General features: G+C 42.7%; 1 pseudogene; it reads left to right on the top strand.

Moving 5' to 3' along the window:
• Positions 1-422: 422 nt before the first annotated feature.
• On the top strand, positions 423-6,088 carry LOC148006760 (serine protease inhibitor A3N pseudogene; annotated as a pseudogene).
• Positions 6,089-20,216: the final 14,128 nt, after the last annotated feature.

The following is a 20,216-nucleotide window of genomic DNA, read 5'->3' as shown; positions in this document are numbered from 1 at the left end:
CCATGAGGAAGACAGGACCCTCGCATCTCCCCAGGCTCCAGTTTCACCAAGTTCACTCTTGTCTGTCTTACACACTCCACCCAGATCCCTGCCTCTGTCAGGAGCCCAAGTAACCACACTGTGGACTTGGGATTCCCCTGTCCAAACAATGCCCGGAGACAATGCTCATTACTAGCAGCTTGACCAAATACATGAGTTTTCCAATTCAACATATGCCACACTAAGGGACACTCTGAGTGAATGAAGATGAATGAATTGCTGTCACACCTCAGAAGCTGAGCATGGATGGGAAGGAGTGTATCTGCTGCGGTTACAATCCGATAGTTTGCTCCATTTTAGGCAAATAGAAGGTGCCTTTTGACTCCCGGGACAAATTCAAGTCTGAGTTCTACTCTGACAAAAGGAGGCCTGTGAAAGTGCCCATGATGAAGCTTGAGGACGTGACCACACCCTACGTCCGGGATGAGGAGCTGAACTGCACTGTTGTGGAGCTGAAGTACACAGGAAATGCCAGCGCCCTGTTTATCCTCCCTGACCAGGGCAAGATGCAGCAGGTGGAAGCCAGCTTGCAACCAAAGAACCCGAGGAGATGTAAGGACTCTCTCAGGCCCAGGTGCATGTCCTCAGGACCCAGAACTGTCATTGATCCCTGTACTGCAGTAATCCTGTGGGCCAGTGTCCCTGTACCTCAGAGCCTCCCTTATACCCAGTGTAATTGGTAAAGAGTCAGCAGGTGACATGTGAAGTTGAGTTGAACTTCCCTCTGCTGACTATATATTTTGCATCCTGAGTAGCTGTCAATGTTGTTCACAAGATAAGATCAGCTAGAACAAGGGACTGAGGTGTCCTCCCTCTAGCAGGTTGTAAATTACTCGAAATCTAGAATGAGTTTGAAGGCAGAGGGAATTGTGATTGGCAGGAGAGAAGCTCTGTATCCTATGAAGCCATCTTATCCTCTCAATACGAATCATTCACCATATACAGAATAAGACTTGAAGACCTGCTAGACCATAAGAAAATGTCTGAGACTAAAGCACAAAATTTCAAGAAAATTTCAAGAAATTTTTTGTAATTGAGAAAGAAGGGACATGGAAATTAAGCTAATCATTATGTAGTAAGAGCTGAGGAGTGTTGAGGTGGAGAGGAGGAGTGTCAGGGGATTAGGAACTCTGGAGGTTGATGCAGTGTGCTGTGTTAAATAGAATGCTCATTAGGTGATTAGGGTCGGCATGACAGGCAAGGAGTGCATTTGTGGTTGTAGGAGGAAATGATTCTCAATCAAGGAACAGCTAGGACCAAGTCAGGTTGCCTGTCTACTGTTCACACTCTCAGTGACTAATGGATAGTTAATGCCCTATGAAGAGCAAGGTCATGTGGTCTAGGCATGGGTGGAAAGAGAACTTCACTCCAGGGACAGGGTTGTCTGTGGACAGAAGCCCCGGTGATACGGAGGATCGAGGGGGCCACAGTTTCCAGTGACTCTCCATTTCTCTTTCATTCTCAACATGATAGATGAGCTCTACCTGCCCAAGTTCTCCATCTCTGCCGACTACAGCGTGGAGGAGTGTAGGGCGCCCTCCAGTGGTGAACAACGGTACTGTGCATGCGCAGGTTTTGCACCTGGTGTCAGTTGGCCAGTAATATGCTAATGAGGGGCGGTACCATGCTAGTGAGGTGATTTATTCTCTTCCAATCCCTGGAGGACAAGTAGTGGGGTGATAGTGGGGTGACCCATGCCCCGCCAATCCCTGAAGGATTATTAGCATACTGTTGTGTATATAAGGTGAGCGCTCTTGCTGCTTGAGGTCCCCCTGTCCCTGTTCAAGAGTGCTGTACAGTAAAGGCTTGTTCCCAGAAAAAAAAAAAAAAAAAAAAAAGAATTAGGTATTTAACTAACTTTATTTATATTTTTGTAGAAGTTTAGACTTCTGCATTAGATAAGGCTTATCAGATTTACATATTGATGTTTTATTTAGATTTATTTAAATCTCTAAATAATGTATCTGGGTGTCTATTTCTGGATCGTCACTATGTAGCGCACGTTTTTCGGTAGCCATTTCTCCCTGACTCCATTTAGCATCTCCACCACCCAGTTCCCTTCATGAAAATCAGTGGATTAATTACCCCTTCGGAGATAACTGGCTGATGATAAATGCATAGACCTTGGTAGGTTTTCTCCTACCAATATACTAGATTTTCCCAGGAAATATTGATTAAAAAAAGAAAACAAAACAAAGAAAAGTAACTTGAAAATACAGTGCTTTGCTACAAGCACACATTTTCCACGACATTCTTTCTCCCAAATCCTCAGGGGGTGAGTTGGATTGAGCAGCTCTGGAAGCATAGGACCAGAAGGGCTATAACCCACGTGGTCTGTGAAAGTTTGTAGTTTCGTGCAGAAAAGAAAAAAGGAAAAGCTAATGATGTGGACTGTCATGGGGGTAAGCAAAGCGAAGTAGGGCTCTGTGGAGAATTAAGACAGAAAAGCAAGACACTGAGGAAAAGAGAGAAACTAAGGAAAAGTAAGAAAAACTTTCAGAGAATTGGGAGAATTCTCCCAGTGAGGCAGCATCCATTAGACTTCCTTGGTGTAGGGTTTTATACGGCTGCAACTGGACAAAGACTGAGGTAATATCTGCTGAGATAAGCTAGTTCTCTGACGTATCCTGGGCTGAGTCAATGGGGGACATGCATGCTGAAGACATCATGTCCTCCTACCCACTCTGGTTCAACTAGGGTGATGATCTCATACTATTTGTGTGTGGTGCCCAAGTTAGAGTGGGTGAAGTCTTCCTCTTCATCCCTGATGCTGGTTTCCTTAGTCTTGACCTTGACTATCCACTAGACATTACTAGTTGCTGCCTACTGCTGCCGTCTAGCTTACCGGTATTCTGGTTACAGCTGACTGTGCTAAGCTTTTCTTGCTCTGACAGCCACCAAGTAGTGACAATGCTACTAGTTCACTAGAAGCCATCCTTACATCCAACCTGGTCTATTATAATTAGCTGTATTGGTGGAAAGGATACATGAAAGCATACAACAGCCTTTCTTGCACTCGGGGCTCCAGGATGGGGAGACAGCTGCCCTGCTGTCACTGTCCCGGAACTCTGTCTTCCTACTCTCTGTCTAGTTTGGTTATATGATTCCATCCACAAGGCCTTTTGTTTGTCTTCTCTGGTATTTCAGACCTTCCTGTGTGTTCTGGTTTAGTTTCTGTGCTAAACACCCATGGCCAAAAGCAACTTGGAAAGAAAGGGTTTACTTTACCCATCACTGAGGAAAGTCAGTGATCGAACCCTTGGCAGTCATCCCACCATCCCAGCATCTCCAACTTCTTAGGCCTTCTGTGGCAATTGAGGTTTCACCTACACCAATGACCTCTTTGTCCTCTCTGCCAGGACTCTTTCCCTGCCACATGCTAATCCCGGGGTTGCCACTGACCTTTCTGTGTTAACCCTTCATCTTTCTTTTAATCCCAGCCTCTGTTCTCACTGCGAATTCACTGAGCAAGTTGCAGTTTTCAAGATTCTCCATTTCTTTCCTGTCTATAAAGAACTATGTCTTGCCTCACCAGTAGAATTCATTGACCTATCCCATTGCATTAGACTGACGACAGGAGTTTGGGTGAATTGTCTCTATAGCCAGACAAGTTTGGAAAGGTGGGTTTGAAGAAATGCACCTCCTAAGGCCTCTGGTGACTGCTGGTCACAGAGGTTTCATTCTTGGACCTTGGGAGCATGCACAGCTCTGGCTGTGGAAGAGCTGGAAGATGGGACTATCACACCTGCTTGGGGACCATCCATCACTTGCCACAATCCACAGTACCTGGCCCTGGTGTAGAGACTAGTTTATCATGAGGGGACTTCAGTGGCCTACTCTGGCAGTTACCAACACAAGTTATGCACTCAAAGAGCTCAAGGTCAGGTCGGTCTTAGCAGGACTCTGTTAGTTCACCCCTCTTGAGTCATATAGTCTTTGACTAAGCCTCTTAAAGTGGCTATGGGGAAAACATGGATGAATATTTGATGCCAGGAACTTACCTGCTCTTTTGGTTAATGTTTCATTCATTACTTAAGAGAAAAAGAGGTGGACTGTTTCGAGAACTCACCCAGCATGCAGAAGACCCTCAATTAATCTACAGTTACACTATCCCCCCTCCACCAAAACAAAACAAAACAAACAGAAATGAAAAAAAAACCTACAGAAAGAAAAGTAGCAAGACTGTGTTAAAAAAAAGTGTGGCTTGGCGTAGTGGTGCATACCATTTGGGAGACAACATGTTGTGGATTTCTGTGATTCTGAGGCCAGCCTGTTCTATCTAGATAGTAAGTTCCAGGCCAGCCAGAACCGCATAATAGAAAGACCCTGCCTTGAAAATAAATAAATAAATAAAAATAAGGTGAGGAGAAGCTAATTCATTTAACTGCTCTTAGTAAAAGCAAAGAACAAACAAACCAAGAAAGAAAGAAAGAAAAAAACAAAAAACCCCAGCCAGACCAAACAAAAGACTGTCACCACTAACAGAAACATTTGGTGTTCTTATATGATGCAACAAAGTTCAAACACCCCACTCCACTCCCCGTGGGTGTGTATGTGTGTTTGTGTGTGTGTGTGTGTGTGTGTGTGTGTGTGTGTGTGTGTGTGTGTGTGTGTGTGTGTTTAGGGGCCCTTGTACATGTGTGTTCAGTGTCTTTAGAGGCCAGAAGAGGGCACCATATCTTCTTGAGCTTGACTTACTGGCAACTGGGACTTGCCCCAAGTGCGCGCTGGGAACTCCACTCTTCTTTTAAAAGCAGTTCACATTCTAAACCACTGAGCCAGCTCTCTGTGTCCCGCTGGCAGGTGTCTAACCTGACTTTTACCTGGGGTGTGAGGGGGTCGGGTGGGTTCTAAGAATTATGATATTACAGGGATTAGTAACTTTACTTGCCATGAACTTTATTCTCATTTTGTTCTTGCTGTTTCTAAACAAGGGAATATTATGTTGTCTGAAGGCCAACGGGAGTGCAGCAGTCATTCACTAGTTTAGGCTTGCTAGAGTCTACAAAGTTGCAGCCACAGACACAATGTGACTTCACAGAGATGCTACACTTGATTGCTTTTTAAACTACTGTCTGCTGCTTTGTAAGTGCTCAATACAGAAAGAAAGAAAGAAAGAAAGAAAGAAAGAAAGAAAGAAAGAAAGAAAGAAAGAAGGAAGGAAGGAAGGAAGGAAGGAAGGAAGGAAGCAAGCAGTGGGACAGAGGTTTTTCTGTCTGTTTCTCGTCCTTGTGTTAACTCATTGTTCGCTCAGTATAATTAGAGAGCTGAAAGTTTATTCCCTCCCACAGAATGTGTTGAGCAGCAGTTTCACAAAGGCAAGCTGTGATAGACCCTTGAGCACACACTACCATTAAGGGTTAAAACAAATAAAAAAATAAAAAACAAAAAACAAAAAAATCCGATAGTCTCTACTTGGGGCTCTGAAATACCATAAACAACCCATACATAATTAAAATCTCAGCTACTTTGGGAAGGAAGCAAAATTTCCTTTTCTTTCAAATCAGAAAGTATAGGAACTTAAGCCAAGTTGAATGTTACTATGCCTTTGAGACAAATTAAATTCTACTAGGAAGAACAGAATTGTGCGTTGTTACTTCTGTATTTTCCCTCAGGCATTTGAACTTTCTCTTGCTGGACTAAAACTATAAACTACGTCTCTGGATTTTTTTTTTCCTGGCTGCACAGCTTTACCAAGTTTCCCTGAGAGATAAAATGAATGAATTGCATCTGAATCTTAGGAATTAAGGTCTCCTTTCCTTCTCTAAAGGTCTTCCAGAAGATTCTGCCCATGGTGATAATTGAAATAATTGCCCCGGTTTTAAACATGCAGGACAACTCTCCAGATGTGTGCACTACGCTGCTCTGATTCAATTACTTACCAGCTCTGGCCCCAAAGATCACTGTAGAATTTAAATGAGAACCAACTGACTGTGAAATCAGTCAGTTCTCAGAAACCAGCCCGTTGGCGTGCAAAGAGTTAAATCGTGAGCCCCAGAGCTTGGCACTGAAGTGTGAAGAAGATACTGCCACCCTGTACCAGGAGTGAGTTTTTGGGGGGAAGCCTTGTAACACCCCGATCTCCACCAGCCTGCTGAGGGCAGTGAGGAACCCCAACCAGGCCACGGAAGTTTTGCCTTTCAACAGACACCAAGCCAACCTCTACTCTACTCTGTGTAATAGATGTTAAAAAACTGGAACTGCATTTCTTGCTTTTCCATTTTCTCCACCTTGGATGCCTCTTCTTCTATCTTGGCAGCCACTCTGGAGGAGAGCTTGGTCACACTTTTGCTGGGATGGGTGTTTTCTGGTATCTTTCTAAGATATCTAGCAAGGTATCTTAGGAGGACAGAGTCCAACTCCAGGTTCCAACTCGAGGTTTCTTTCTTCACCATATTCTGTTATCTGTCAGGTGCTTTATGTTTTCAAGTAGTATCAGTGATTCGATAAGTTTGAGAGAGACTGAAACAGCCATGGGGCCTCCTCTCTATCTCCCAGCACCTTAACATTGGCTTAAGATAACAACCCTTTTGGTCTGACACCCAAGAGAATGGGAGAGAAGGTTAAATTCTAGACCAGGCAGGAAGTGAAGCTATAACGAGTTGAGTCAGGTGCCCGTGGAGTATCCTGCCTGAGCAGCTCCCAGACTTCCCTGTGTGTGGTCAGCAGTTTTCTCAAATAGTCTAGCAGGACTTGCTAAAGAATTTACTTGACCAAGCCCTTTGGGAGGAACACACTAACCAAACTTATCCACCTGCTGCGTGCGATTTACTGTGGTGCTTTGTAACCACCTTTGTCTTCTGTGCTTCCTGTTTTGAATACTGGCCCCACCCAAGCAATGTTCTCTCTGCCTTTTCCCACACCCGCACAAGATATCCTTTTTTTTTCTAAAGATTTATTTATTTTATATTACACCGTTGCTGTCCTCAGGCACACCAGAAGAGGGCATCAGATCCCCCTATAGATGGTTGTGAGCCACCATGTGGTTGCTGGGAATTGAACTCAGAACCTCTGGAAGATCAGTCAGTGCTCTTAACCGCTGAGCCATCTCTGCAGCCCAAGATATCTTTTCTAAACAATTCACGCAGCCTAAAGGGGTTCTCCCCTCCTGGTTTCTATTTTCCTCTTGTGCACACACGCTCCATCATTATTAAAATTCCTCCTTGGAAGGCTGATACTTGTATGATGGGTGTGCCATCTTTGAAACTTTCTCTTTAACGATGGAATAAAAGGTTGAGGGTAGCATGAAGAAATCAAAGGATCTGTGTCTTATCTTTCTTTGTGGGTTGAAGACACAGCACAGCCCCCTGCAGCATGCAGACACTGGAGGCTTCCCCCCAAGTGCCACTGACACACTGAACCTCCATGCCTATCTATTCGATAAAGTATTGTGAGAAGAATTGCTCTCGGTTTATGTGTCACTGTATCATTATTGTCACTGTCAATACTGATTGTACTACAGCAAAATGATGAAATAATTTATATTCCTTATTTGACTTTATTCTGCTCATAATTTCCTGAAGTCATTAAAATAGGTTAACGTAAAGTAACACTTAAAGCTTAATAAAGATATTTTGTCTTTATTAAGGTAGTCAATCGACATTTGGTCTGCATAGTAGACAGTCTGGAATTTCTATGAAATGAGTCATTATAGCCTTCCCCAATCACCCCTAACATTTACACATCGGCTCAGGAAAAACAAAACAAAACAAAACACTGACATTTAAGCTGTAAACCATGTATAGTGTGACTATAAGATTTTTTTGTCATGTTTTTTAGAAAATATAAAAAATGCAGCTGCATGATAAAAATGTTTTAATGAACTCTTTGGTAATCTCCTACTACGTTGCTGTTGTTTATTTGTTTGTTTTTAACCACGATGATGACATTCCTGTCACATGGTCTGGTGACATCACAGCTAGAATCCTTGTTTTCTGTCAGAGGAGCTCTAAAGAATGGCACTGTATCTCTCTGAGTTATCTCTAGTCTGCTTGTTAGATCTGCTGTGTTGGCGGAGTTTGGTTAATGTGACAATGAGGCACAAGGAGAATTTTTAAGGATTTCAATGAACTGAAATTTTCTAGAAAAAGGCACAAACCACACATAGCAAAAAGAAAACCAAACCAAAAAAAAAAAAAAAAAAAAAAAAAAAACCATGTTCTAATACCACAGTGGGGAAAAGGCAACAGGAAGTGCACACAAATGTGCAATCGTTCAAGCCAAAGTTAAGAAGACTAGCAAATACAATGATAAGACATCACTTCCTTTTTTGTCTTTTTGGTGAGGAGGGAAGACCATAAATACATAAATAAAAATTAACTGAGAACTTCTCAAGTGGTCTTTTGACCCATGGCTTAAAAGTGTGTTCTCCGTTTTATGACATTTGGGTAATAACAGTGCCCCTCAATGACTCAACCCTCAGCTCTACAAACAGAATAGCACGTTTCACTGTATAAAACTGACCTGCAGCCTCTACAAGGTAAGTGTCTAACAGCAGGATACGGGGATTAATGGCATTGAGTGGCATGCCGTTCATTGAGAGGCGGGACTATTCCTCCCACTTCCCCAGTGTATAGCAACTCCATGATGCCTGTGGGTGCATGAGTAGGCAGCCTGTGGTGGTCACACCATTGCTGCTCTCTTCACACAGGCCCATAGCAATGCAACTTCAGTGCAACTACTGGAGTGGAGACAAAGAAAAAGCAAATGCAAGAGCGGCGGCGCTCTGAGTCTCAGACTCTGGGCTTGGTCTGATGTCTTTGATGAGTGATGAAATATAGTTGAGTCTATGGTCCTCTTTAAATAGAGAGACAGAAACATCTGTAGAGGAAAGCATGGAAAATATGATCATCTTCTGGACTGTTCTTATAAAATATAGCTGATGTCTTTCTCAGACAGCCACATTGGTCATGACCTGTACATTCTTTTCAAGATACATCATTGTGTCTAATGACAGGATGTGTTTTTCAATGCAAAAATAGATAACACTTGCTGTGCCAAATTAAGGGTCCCCTTAGATATCTCTTCTGCTGGCAGTGTATTGATAAACAACACTACAGCCTGTGACTGGAATGTGCATTGTCCACCACCAGGATTTGTGGGAAATCAGTTCTGAAGCTGATGTCATAGCAGTGCAAGTAGCCTGCTATTCCTGAGTTCTACTGCATGACTCCTGACATTCCTGCTGTGTGTGTTTATATCTTTCCAAAGAAGTGAGAAATATAATCGGATATAATCTCTCTTTGTGCTGACATGCTCAAAATGTAGAAATAGTCCTCATATTTACAAAACTACTAGAAGGAAAGAGGGGCTGGGAGAAACCACTTGCATTGAGACAGGGTCTTACTACATAGCCGTGGCTGGCCTGGAACCCTTTCTAAGGACAAGCCTGGCTTCAAACTCACAGAAGTTGGCCTGAGTCGGTCTCCCAAAGTGCTGGCATTTAAGATGTGCACCAGCCCACCCAGCAAACAAACCAAAGGAAATTATTAGATAATGAACGTAGAAAGAACGAAAATCAGGAATCACCACTTTTTAACGGGTAATACAACAAGGCCTAGTGAAGGATTATCAAAGGATTCTCAGATCTTGGGGTGGTTAAAACACTGTCAAGAAGGAGATTGTTCCCTGTCAGGGTCAACCAAAGTATTGGGGAAAGCATGCGCCAGTGCATGTTCTCTCTCTCTCTCTCTCTCTCTCTCTCTCTCTCTCTCTCTCTCTCTCTCTCTCTCTCTCTCTCTCTCTCCCATCTTAGTCCCTGGAAGGCTCAAGAAGTAAGAAGATCTCAGCAATGGGCACATCTGGTGCTCAGACTTAAGACTGAAGCTTTGTTTTGTTTTTATTTGCCTGGTTTTTGTTTTGTTTTGTTTTTTGTTTGTTTTTGTTTTCAAGACAGGCTTTCATTATGTAGACCAGGCTAGCCTCAAATTAGCAGAGCTCCTGTTTCCATCTCCAAAGTGCTGGGACTAAAAGTATATACTCCCTACCACATCTGGCCAGATTTAGTTTTCTAGAAATCATTCCCCACCAAGAGAAACCAGAATTCCTAGAAAAAAATGACCAACTCCATCAAAGGACAAATAATAATGTGGCAGGCATTATGACGGTAGAGTTCATAGGGGCACCAGTTGACATGCTCAAAATGTAGAAACAGTCCTCATATTTACAAAACTACTAGAAGGAAAGAGGGACATTCTCCCCTTTGTTGCAAAAGGCCACCATCTATCAAGTGTTGGGAACTAGCAACAATTAGAGTAATGATTGATATAGATAATAATTAAGACTGCAAAAACTAGGGGGTTAAAGTTGATGAGGAATGGGATTTTCACTGTTTCAGATCATTTCAAACCACTTATTGGTTAATGATAACTTGTTTGTGATTTATTTTAAAGGAAACAAGCTAAAGCATACCACTGTAACCACATTTTCAAGTCAATAGCCTCAGATGGCACACAAAGCAATGGGGCCACACAAAGCAGCTCGGCTGGAGAAGTGCTTTCCTGGCACACATGCAGCCCTGGGCTCTGTCCTGAGCCCCGCAGAAACCCGGGTGTGAGCCTGTGCACCACCATGGATCACTGGCTAAACAGCGGGCTTCAGGCCAGCCTGGCATACCTAAGACCCTGTTTGAAAAAGAAAGTAGAAAAGGAAAAACTGACATCAGGTAGGGCTTGGTGCAACGCTCCGCGGAGACCACAGTGGTACTTACATTATATTGCTGGTTTATGTTGAGTTGTTTAGAAAACTACAGAGCATGAGAGAGCATTAGACAAAACCAAACTGAGAACTTTTTACAAAATAATTTCTAATTCGTCACTGCTAGTGATGAGTAAAATTAATTTATATTATCTCATTTAATCAAATGGGAGGAGAGAGAGAACAAAATTAATTTGTATTATCTCATTTAATCAAATGGGAGGAGAGAGAGAAAACAAAATTAATTTATATTATCTCATTTAATCAAATAGTAGGAGAGAGAGAAAACAAAAAGCTTCGTATCTAAGGGACCTACGCGACATGGAAAATAAATATATCACGTGGTTCTGGATGGATCACCATGGTGCATCCACATGTCTCGCCAAGGACATTTCCGGGATAATTACTTTTTGACTGGAATCAGCAAGTTAGACAGTGATGCAGGTCTACCTCATACTCGTTCCTTTAGTTTGGTGGTTGTGATGTGGCTTCGTGAGACACCTATCTGTGCACAGAGAAGACGACCCTGAAATATTAAAGAGTCAGTGCTACATCATGACCTGCAGCTTTCTCTAAAATGATCCTGAAATGATAGAAATCAAAGAATGCGGGTTGTTGGGCTGACAGAGATCTGCGCTATTTCAAAATGCAAAGTTAAAAAAATAACCCATGAGAACTAAAGAGGTAAAATTGGGTTTGGAATATCAAAATACACACCTATGTAATTATGAGTTAAGGAAGTAACCACAGGGGCAAGAGAGATGGCTCAGTGGTTAAAAGCACTCGCTGCTGTTCCAGAGGCCTTTAGGGTAGCTCACAACCCCTAACACCAATCCCAGGGGACCTGACACCCTTTTCTGGCCACTGAGGGCACTGCACATATGTGGTGCACAGACATAAACGAAGGCAAAACAACCACACACACAAATTAAAAAAAAAATTAAAAGAAGTTACCACATTTTTAAAAAGATTCTGAAGCCATAGAAATAAAAGGATGTGGGTTGTTGGGTGTACAGGGATTTGTGTGCATCACACAACACAACCTGACAAATAAATTGTCAACCAGTTATTTTGAACGGAGGAGTATAGCAATGGCAGGTGGGGTTGGGATGGGATGATTTTATTACACAGGTGAAGGCAGGTGCAGGATAGAATGAGGCCTGTCATTGGACGAGAAGGAAGGATGGGCAGGAGAGAAGTTTGAGGGAGGAGGAGGAGGAGGAGACTGGAGTGGGAAGGCGGAGGAAGCTGAGGAGAGAACATGGAGGCTGACATTAAGATTCCACTCTGTAAGGGGCTGGGGATTTAGCTCAGTGGTAGAGCGCTTACCTAGGAAGCGCAAGGCCCTGGGTTCGGTCCCCAGCTCAAAAAAAAAAAAAAAAAAAAAAAAAAAAAAAAAAAGATTCCACTCTGTGTATTTACAGGTTGTTATGAATGTTCTTAAGGGATGGATGTGTACAGGGCTTTGTATGTCTAGGTGGGCAATTATATCTTATCAATTGGATCAGAGGTTATTGTGTTGTGTGTTCTTTCATGTAGCGATTTAAGTTTAAGAGAGTGTGTGGTGGCTAGAGAGACACTGGGCCGCCACAGAATTCGGATGTGTGTGTCTGGCAAGATGTCTACCAGATAACTTGGGGCACTGAGGTACTAGTGTGGGATAAAAGACAGCCCTTTTTATAATTTTACAGCAACAGGGAGGTGGGGGTGGGGAACTGGTAACCACCAGCAAGTCCCAGATGCCAAGAAAGCAAGAGGCTCCCAGGACCCAACGAGGATGAGATACCCGACAAAGGGGAGGGAGAACCTGTAGAAACCATATCTAGAGGTTAGGCAAGGCCCCTGGTTGGGGGATGGGGCTACCCACTCATCTGCAAGTTTTTAACCCAGAAGGGCTCCTGTCTAAAGGAAATACAAAGTGTGGAGCAGAGACTGAAGCAAAGGCCATCCAGAGACTGCCCTATCTGGGGGTCCATCCCATACACAGACACCAAACCCCAATACTATTGCTGATGCCAAGAATACTTGCTGACAGGAGCCTGTTATAGTGGTCTCCTGAGAGGCTCTGCTAGGAAGAACAACAATATAAACCAACCAGACTCCCCAGAGTTCCCAGGGACTAAACCACCAACCAAAGAGTACACATGGAGGGACCCTTGGCTCCAGCTGCATATGTAGCAGAGGATGGCCTTGTTGGGCATTATTGGGAGAAGTGGCCCTTGGTTCTGTGAAGGCTCAGTGTAGGGCAATGTCAGAGCAGAGGAGTAGAAGGGAGGGGGTGGGAGGGGGAGCACCTCATAGAAACAAGGGGAGGGGGATGAGATAGGGGGTTCCAGAGGGGAAGTGGGAAAGGGGATAACATTTGAAATGTAAATACATAAAATATCCAATACAAAATTTTGAAGTTAAACATGACATGAGAAGAATACCCAGCAGTGGTGGCGCACACCTTTAATCCCAGCACTATGGAGGCAGAGAGAGGCAGGTGGATTTCTGAGTTCTAGGCCAGCCTGGTCTGTAGAGTGAATTCCAGTACAGCCATGGCTACACAGAGAAACCCTGTCTCAGAAAACAAACAAACAATACATGAGAACAAAGAGACCTAGAGCAACCTAGAAAGTTGATATTTAAAATTTCACAAAATAAAAATTTCCAAATATTTCCCACATGTCCAAATTTGCAGGTTATGCTGTGATTACATTAGAAGAATCACAAAAATTTAAATATTTATGTTCCTAAAATTTTTCCCCAGAGGGAGCGAGGAAAACAATTATCTACCCCTCCTCCCAGGTTCCAACTTCGAACCATGGCAAGAGTTTATTAAAGAGTCCGATGAATTTATTGGGCTTCCTTACAGAGCCTAGGGGTTACTTACATGGAGTGCGGGTCCTCCCCAACCAGCCATGCCTGGGAACGTTACCAAACAGGAATGACAGCTATCCCCAAGTTGCATAGATGGATCCCAACTCTAGTTTCCTGAGCCTCTATCCCACTGTCTTCCCAGGCCACATGCAGAGGTGCCAGGTGGGGGGGAACATCTGGAGACTCAGGTAAGGGTCTCATGCCTTGCTGCTCCTCCATATGGGGGTACATTCAGCAACACCCAGTTGGGATGACCTTTTCAAATGTGAGGGGTTGGGGGAAATGACAGCTGGGTGCCCCAAGATGGCAGTTGCTTGGCTCAGAAGACTCATAGCAACTCAGAGAGTAAGAATGGATGCCTTCTGCAACAGCGCAGACAGATTCGGGGGACATTATATTAAGCAAAACAAAACAAATACAGCATGATCTTATTTGTGGAATCCGAAAGAGTTAAACTTAGAGAAGCAGACAATATTCAAAATGGCATCAAATGTTGACAGATGGTAAATGATACAAAATCATGTGAAATGGTAACACTCAGAGAACCGTAGGCATGTGAAATGTATCCTTTGACAGCCGATGCTTGGTGAACTGTGAATTTTCCTGAGTGTTCTACAAAGGCGTGAAAGTTAAGAAATACTTTTTAAGCACTGTGCGCTAGGAAAAACAAGCTTCACTTCCCAAGGAGATTTTAGTTCTGCAAAAGATACACGACCAAATTGCTGTAACACATGCTAACAGATGCATACATTCAGACATAAAAGTGTGCAGAAGGAGAAGAGAATTTTACTAGTAAAATATATCTTTGTATTATGCAAAATATGCAAAATAAGAAAAACTTGGAGAATTATTATATGTCACGATCTGAGATGATTATTGTTAGTAACACTTCATTGAAGTTGACTTTCACTGTTTATATCATGCGAGCATGCTAACATCTCTCTCTCTCTCTCTCTCTCTCTGTGTGTGTGTGTGTGTGTGTGTGTGTCCAGTCACCTCTCTAGTGCTGGCTTTGCCCCCTTCACTCACATCCTGGTGGAGTATTTTCCTTGGCTGGAAAGGCTAATATGAAACCTCCATTTTAACAGTGCACTGTATCCATTTGCTTCCCTCCAACGTTGACATTTTCTAACACTTTCAGCTATTCTGTATTCTAAATTATTGGAGGAAAATATTTCTGTGAAAGGTAAGTTTGTTGTTATTGTTTTTAGATTTTTGAGACAGGGTGTCCTTATAAAGCCCAGGTTGGCCTTCTGCTTGCAAAGTCTGCCTTGGTGCCTTGAGTGCTAAATGAGCCCCATCATATCTGGCTTGTAACTTTTTATACATACTCACTCAGGTATGTTTCTTCCCTCCATTTTACAACATGTGATGCTAAAGCCCATGCCATTTTCTACTTCTTTTAAAATAATTGCTTATAAAAAGACAATTTTATCATATTACCTACTAGTGAAAATGCATGCTAAAATAACAAAATAGTAACTTAAGGTTCTGTGTTAAATTAACCATTTATCACCAATGTGAAGCTGTAACTCTTCACTTGAGCTGGGTCTAGTGGTGCATGCCTGTCATGGAAGCCTATATTTGAGGAGGCTGGGGCGTGAAGATTGCAAACTGAAGGCTTGCTTCAAGGTATGTTCATGACCAGCCTAGACAACTTAGTGAGACCGATTTGAAAATAGAAAGTGAATGTGGATATGGACCTAGCTCAGTGGTGTAGTGTTTGATTACTGTGAGAGCAAGTTTTCAGTGCCCAGTCGACACTAACTAGAGTCATTTGGAAAAAGGGAAGAACCTCAACCCCCACCCTCGGCCTGTGGGTACTGCCCCCACCACACTGGCCTGTGGGTAAACCTGTGGTGAATTTTCTTGAGTGGCAATTGACAGAGCTTGTCGGAGCTCATTGTGAGCAGTGAGGATTCTGGGCTGTTGTCCTGTGTGCTTTAAGAAAACAAGACTGAGTAAGACAAGGAGAGCAAGCCAGTAATCAGCATTCCTCCATGGTCTCTACTTCAGTTCCTGCCTTGAACTCCTGCCCTGACGTTTCCAGATGCTGGTTCTACGAACTATAAGATGCAAGGACCCCTTCCTCTCCAAGTTGCTTGTGGCTGTGCTGTTTTGTTACAGCAACAGAAACCCTAAGACATTTGTCTGGAATGAGTAGGGCCCTTAGTTCATCCACCAGAGCAGAAGAGAAGTTTATTTAATTCTTCAAACTCTGAAAGAAAATTTCGATATGAAATGGATCAAAGGAAGTATTGTATTAAATTTTTTTCTAGTTTAATTATTTTCTATATAGCTTCCCCCACACACACAAATTCCCCACTGTAGGTTTCATTATATATTGGAAATGTTTCTGTGTGTTCATGGAAGTAAATGGAAAAGATAAATTACCCAATAGACTACCAGTTACAGATGAAAGTTACCTTAGCCTCTTGAGGAAAAAAAAATCAAGGTTTAGAAAGGTTTAAAGGGGAGTGTGCCTTACAAACCTTTATAGGATAAATAATCAATGGGATTTTTTTTGTAGGATAATACAGCAACATCCGACACATTCTTTTTTTTTTTTTTTTTTTTTTTTTTTGGTTCTTTTTTTCGGAGCTGGGGACCGAACCCAGGGCCTTGCGCTTCCTAGGTAAGCGCTCTACCACTGAGCTAAATCCCCAGCCCCGATTCGACACATTCTTAAAGGTGCGTGACTATCGTTACTGTTTTAAAGCAACGTGCAGACAAGTTTTCCTTGTCCTCGAAGGGTGGGAAATGGCCTGGATGATGAGAATGGTAAAATCCTCAGCAGCTAATTTACACTCGTGCCCTTCAAACTCCCCTGCCATTCAAGACTCTCATAGGTGTGGTGAGAGAGCATAAACGTGTTATCGACTGTTACATGCTGTCCCCAAAGTACCCCTGACAGATGTGTTAATGATTTGTGCGACAGTGGAACAGTCAGCAGTAGAGCGAGAGAGAGAGAGCAGAAGTGAAAGCTTGTATAATCCTCAAACAGCCAACCAACCACTGAATAATTAAGGCACAGCAGATGAAAAATATGTCTAGCAAACCCCCGCTGCTCACCCTTCCATTGTATAACGAAGAACAGGCTTCACGGAGTAAGTCTCTCCACACATGTTCCACAGTGGATGTTCTAGCCATTCTATGGAGACAGACCCTGAATGAATTCATGAATTGAGTACAGAGACGAGGGTAGGCAATTAGAAGGATGCTAAATAATTTTCTAGTACTTAGTGTTTAAAGCCTCCTCAGAGAGTCCTTTTATGTAACCCATATTCCCAGTAAGACGTGGTAACAAATAAAATAGATTAACTACAACCACAGAAAGCCTTCAACAACCATGCAAAGTTTCATAAAATGCCAATGTGAGAGAAATAAAGTTTGTTTTTACCTTACCCAACTGAAATTCACCACTTTCTTAATGTGCAGGGTTGCCTGTTGGGGGTTTTATAGCTAAGGCTTGCCAATTTTCAATCTCTCTGAAATGGATGCTTTTTCCCCTTTATAATCCGGGAACATTTTTCCTAAGAGACTTTCTAAAATCTTTATGTAAAATATACAAAATGTACGTGCATGTGTGTTGGTGTCCCCCGTGTGTTTTGCATTACTTCCATTAAATGATCAGAGACATGAGAAGATACATTTCCCTGCCTTCTAAGAGCTATTGATTGGAATGTATGAAGTTGTTTGGAGTTAAGATCTCAAGAAGTTACGTGAAGTAGTTAGTACCGGGTGGGGTGTGTGTAATTGCGTGTACACATTCTCACCTTGTGTTGTTTACTGAGATAGTGTGGGGGCCATGGAGCTGTGGGACAGGGAGCCTGAGCCAGGGCAAGAGTGGGGTTGAGGGCCAGGAAGTAAAGCCTGAATGACAACACTTGGGCTGACTGCATAGCCTTGGCTGACCTAGAACTTGCTCTGTAGACCAGGTTGGCCTCCAACTCAGACCTACTTTGTCTCTCAAGTGCTGAGATTAACCACTTGCACCACCGAACCACACGAAGCCCACCTTTATTCCTCTGTATGAATGCAGCTATACACAATGTGTGCTTACGGAGGTCAGAGGGCAGCCTTGGGAGGTTGGTCATGATCTGTCTGTCTTGAGATAGAGTCTCTGTTGGTTTCCTGCTGTATACACCATGCTAACTGCCCGCCAAGCTTCTAGGCATTCCCCTGTCTCCAATCCCCACCTCTCCACAGGAGCATGCGGGTTACAGACTTTGAGCTACTGTGTCCAAATTTTCTCTACAGGGTCTAAGGATCCAAATTCAAGTAGCTCCTCCCATTAGCAGGGAAAGCGCTTCTCAGGGAGCCACATCCTCGTCCCAGGCTCTCTTCGACGCTGCTCTTTATATCTGGATTCATATATTTTAGGCTTAAACGCTGTCACTATTACTTTGCTTCTCAGAGTCTAAACGTTTTTACCCTTCAACATATTAGATATTTTATTTTGTGATTTTTGTTTTGTCTTAAAATGGCACTCCTTAAAGCCAGAGAGATGACTGCTCTTCCTGACGATACAGGTTTAGTTTCTAACACCCACATCGCGGCTCATAACTGTCTGTAACTCCAGGCCCAGGAGAACTATTCCACGGTACTATTTCTCACCTGTGTGGACACCGGGCACACACATCCATGCAGACAAAACACTGCACAGATGAAATAATTAAAATTAAAAAATAGAAATCCTTGATTACAATATTAAGCACTTTGGGAATGTAATCAACTATTCCCAAGCCATAGGAGGTGCACCTGGATTCCCGGCAACATTAAACGTATGTTATGAGGTTGCTCTATGGACTCTAGACACTAAGATGACCTCTAGTTAAACAGAGCCGTTTTAAATTGATCAAATTAATTATTCATGTTTTTAATGTATCTGTTCCTATCTCATTGGCTCCCTTTGTAATTGTCAGTTGTTACTGTATTGCCTCTCTCTCTTGCAGACTCAACATAAATCCGACAGTGTTAATAACATGCATCATCTTCTCACACCCTCTGTTCCACCTATGACTTACAGAAATTCCAACATAATGTGGATGTCCAGGAGACTGACTGTTCCAAATCGGTAACTATGATATTATATCAATTCTCAAAGACTCATGGAAGAACTCAGCATGTAAAAAATAGAGGAAGCTATACTGTAATTATTACAGAATTTTTTCAAAAACTGTAATGCTAAGTTCTAAATGCCGAAATCATAAATTTGTTTGTAATCAGTATTTATCGTTTTCTGGCCATCTATATTATATTTACTCTATTTGCACAAGCTCAAATTTCTTTTGGGGGAAGTGCTACCTCCCAATGCGTGTAACCTGAGTCAGATTGTGAATTAAATATTACATCGTTCTCTGCAAGTAAGGGCATCAGAGGCTGTCAGTTGCCCACAGTAGGAGCAGAACTAGAGGAAGGAGAGTAAGGGGCTTGGCATCAAAGACCAAAATAGTAAGTGAAAACCAGAGAGGGAGTGGCCCCTTAAATTATTAGGTAACACTGCCTTATCCTCACCTCCATTCTGATCCCAGTGTCCACTCTCTCTCTCTCTCTTTTTTTTTTCCAACTCTAGAAACAGAATGTCCCTGGGTTGTAGTCTGGATACCGCGCTTACTAACTTTGGTCCAGATCTATGTACATGTGGCTGTCAGCGAATGGGAAATGAGCAGAGACTGTGAGTGTAGCTTCCTGATTGCAATCTTTCTTAAAAGAGGTTGTCTGTCTCCTCAGTTCCCGGCCTACTTTTTGTGTGAGAAACTGAAGATGGCAAGGATAAGATCCGGGTGTGCTGTCACAGGGAAACAGCCAACTGAGGTCCGTGGAGGACTCTGTAGAGCAGACCGCTTCCATGACTTAACTGCAGCCTGTACGAGAGAGGATGGACTTTGTTATACTTAATTTGCGTTCACTAGGTTTTGGACTATTGCTGGCCCTCGTACACAAGGATAATTATATCTCCTCCTTCCCAAAACTTTGAATTATAAGTAGACCGAAAGCAAGGAGGGAGACCAGTTGGAGTTAATTTTAGTGACTGTCAAGATTCTAAGAAGCCCTGGAGCCTGGATCACCTTCTCTAGAATGCCAGTTTAGTTCCCACCAATCTCAAAACTAATTTTGCAAATGTTCCATTGATTCTGTGACATACCTGTGATCTTTTCAACAAACCCTGTTTGTTTAATTTTGTCAAAATTCATTTTGCAATTTGGAGTACTATGTGTGGAGCAATACAAATTTCATATTTAAGAATATTTCCTAAAGAGGAACAATCAATCCTCCATTGTTGGTGGGATTGCAAGCTGGTACAACCATTCTGGAAATCAGTCTGGAGGTTCCTCAGAAAATTGGACATTGCACTACCTGAGGACCCAGCTATACCACTCCTGGGCATACACCCAAAAGATGTTCCAACATACAACAACGACACATGTTCCACTATGTTCATAGCATCCTTATTTATAATAGCCAGAAGCTGGAAAGAACCCAGATGCCCTTCAACAGAGGAATGGATACAGAAAATGTAGTACATCTACACAATGGAGTAAATAGTAGTAAATAGTAGTTTTTAGCTATCAAAAACAATGACCACATGAAATTCTTAGGCAAATGAATGAATCTAG

Source organism: Rattus norvegicus, chromosome 2, assembly GCF_021556685.1.
Source record: "Rattus norvegicus strain SHRSP/BbbUtx chromosome 2, alternate assembly SHRSP_T2T, whole genome shotgun sequence".
In the NCBI taxonomy this organism is placed as follows: Eukaryota; Metazoa; Chordata; class Mammalia; order Rodentia; family Muridae; genus Rattus; species Rattus norvegicus.
Note: the sequence above shows the minus strand (reverse complement) of the source record. Positions and strands in the feature narration are given on the sequence as shown.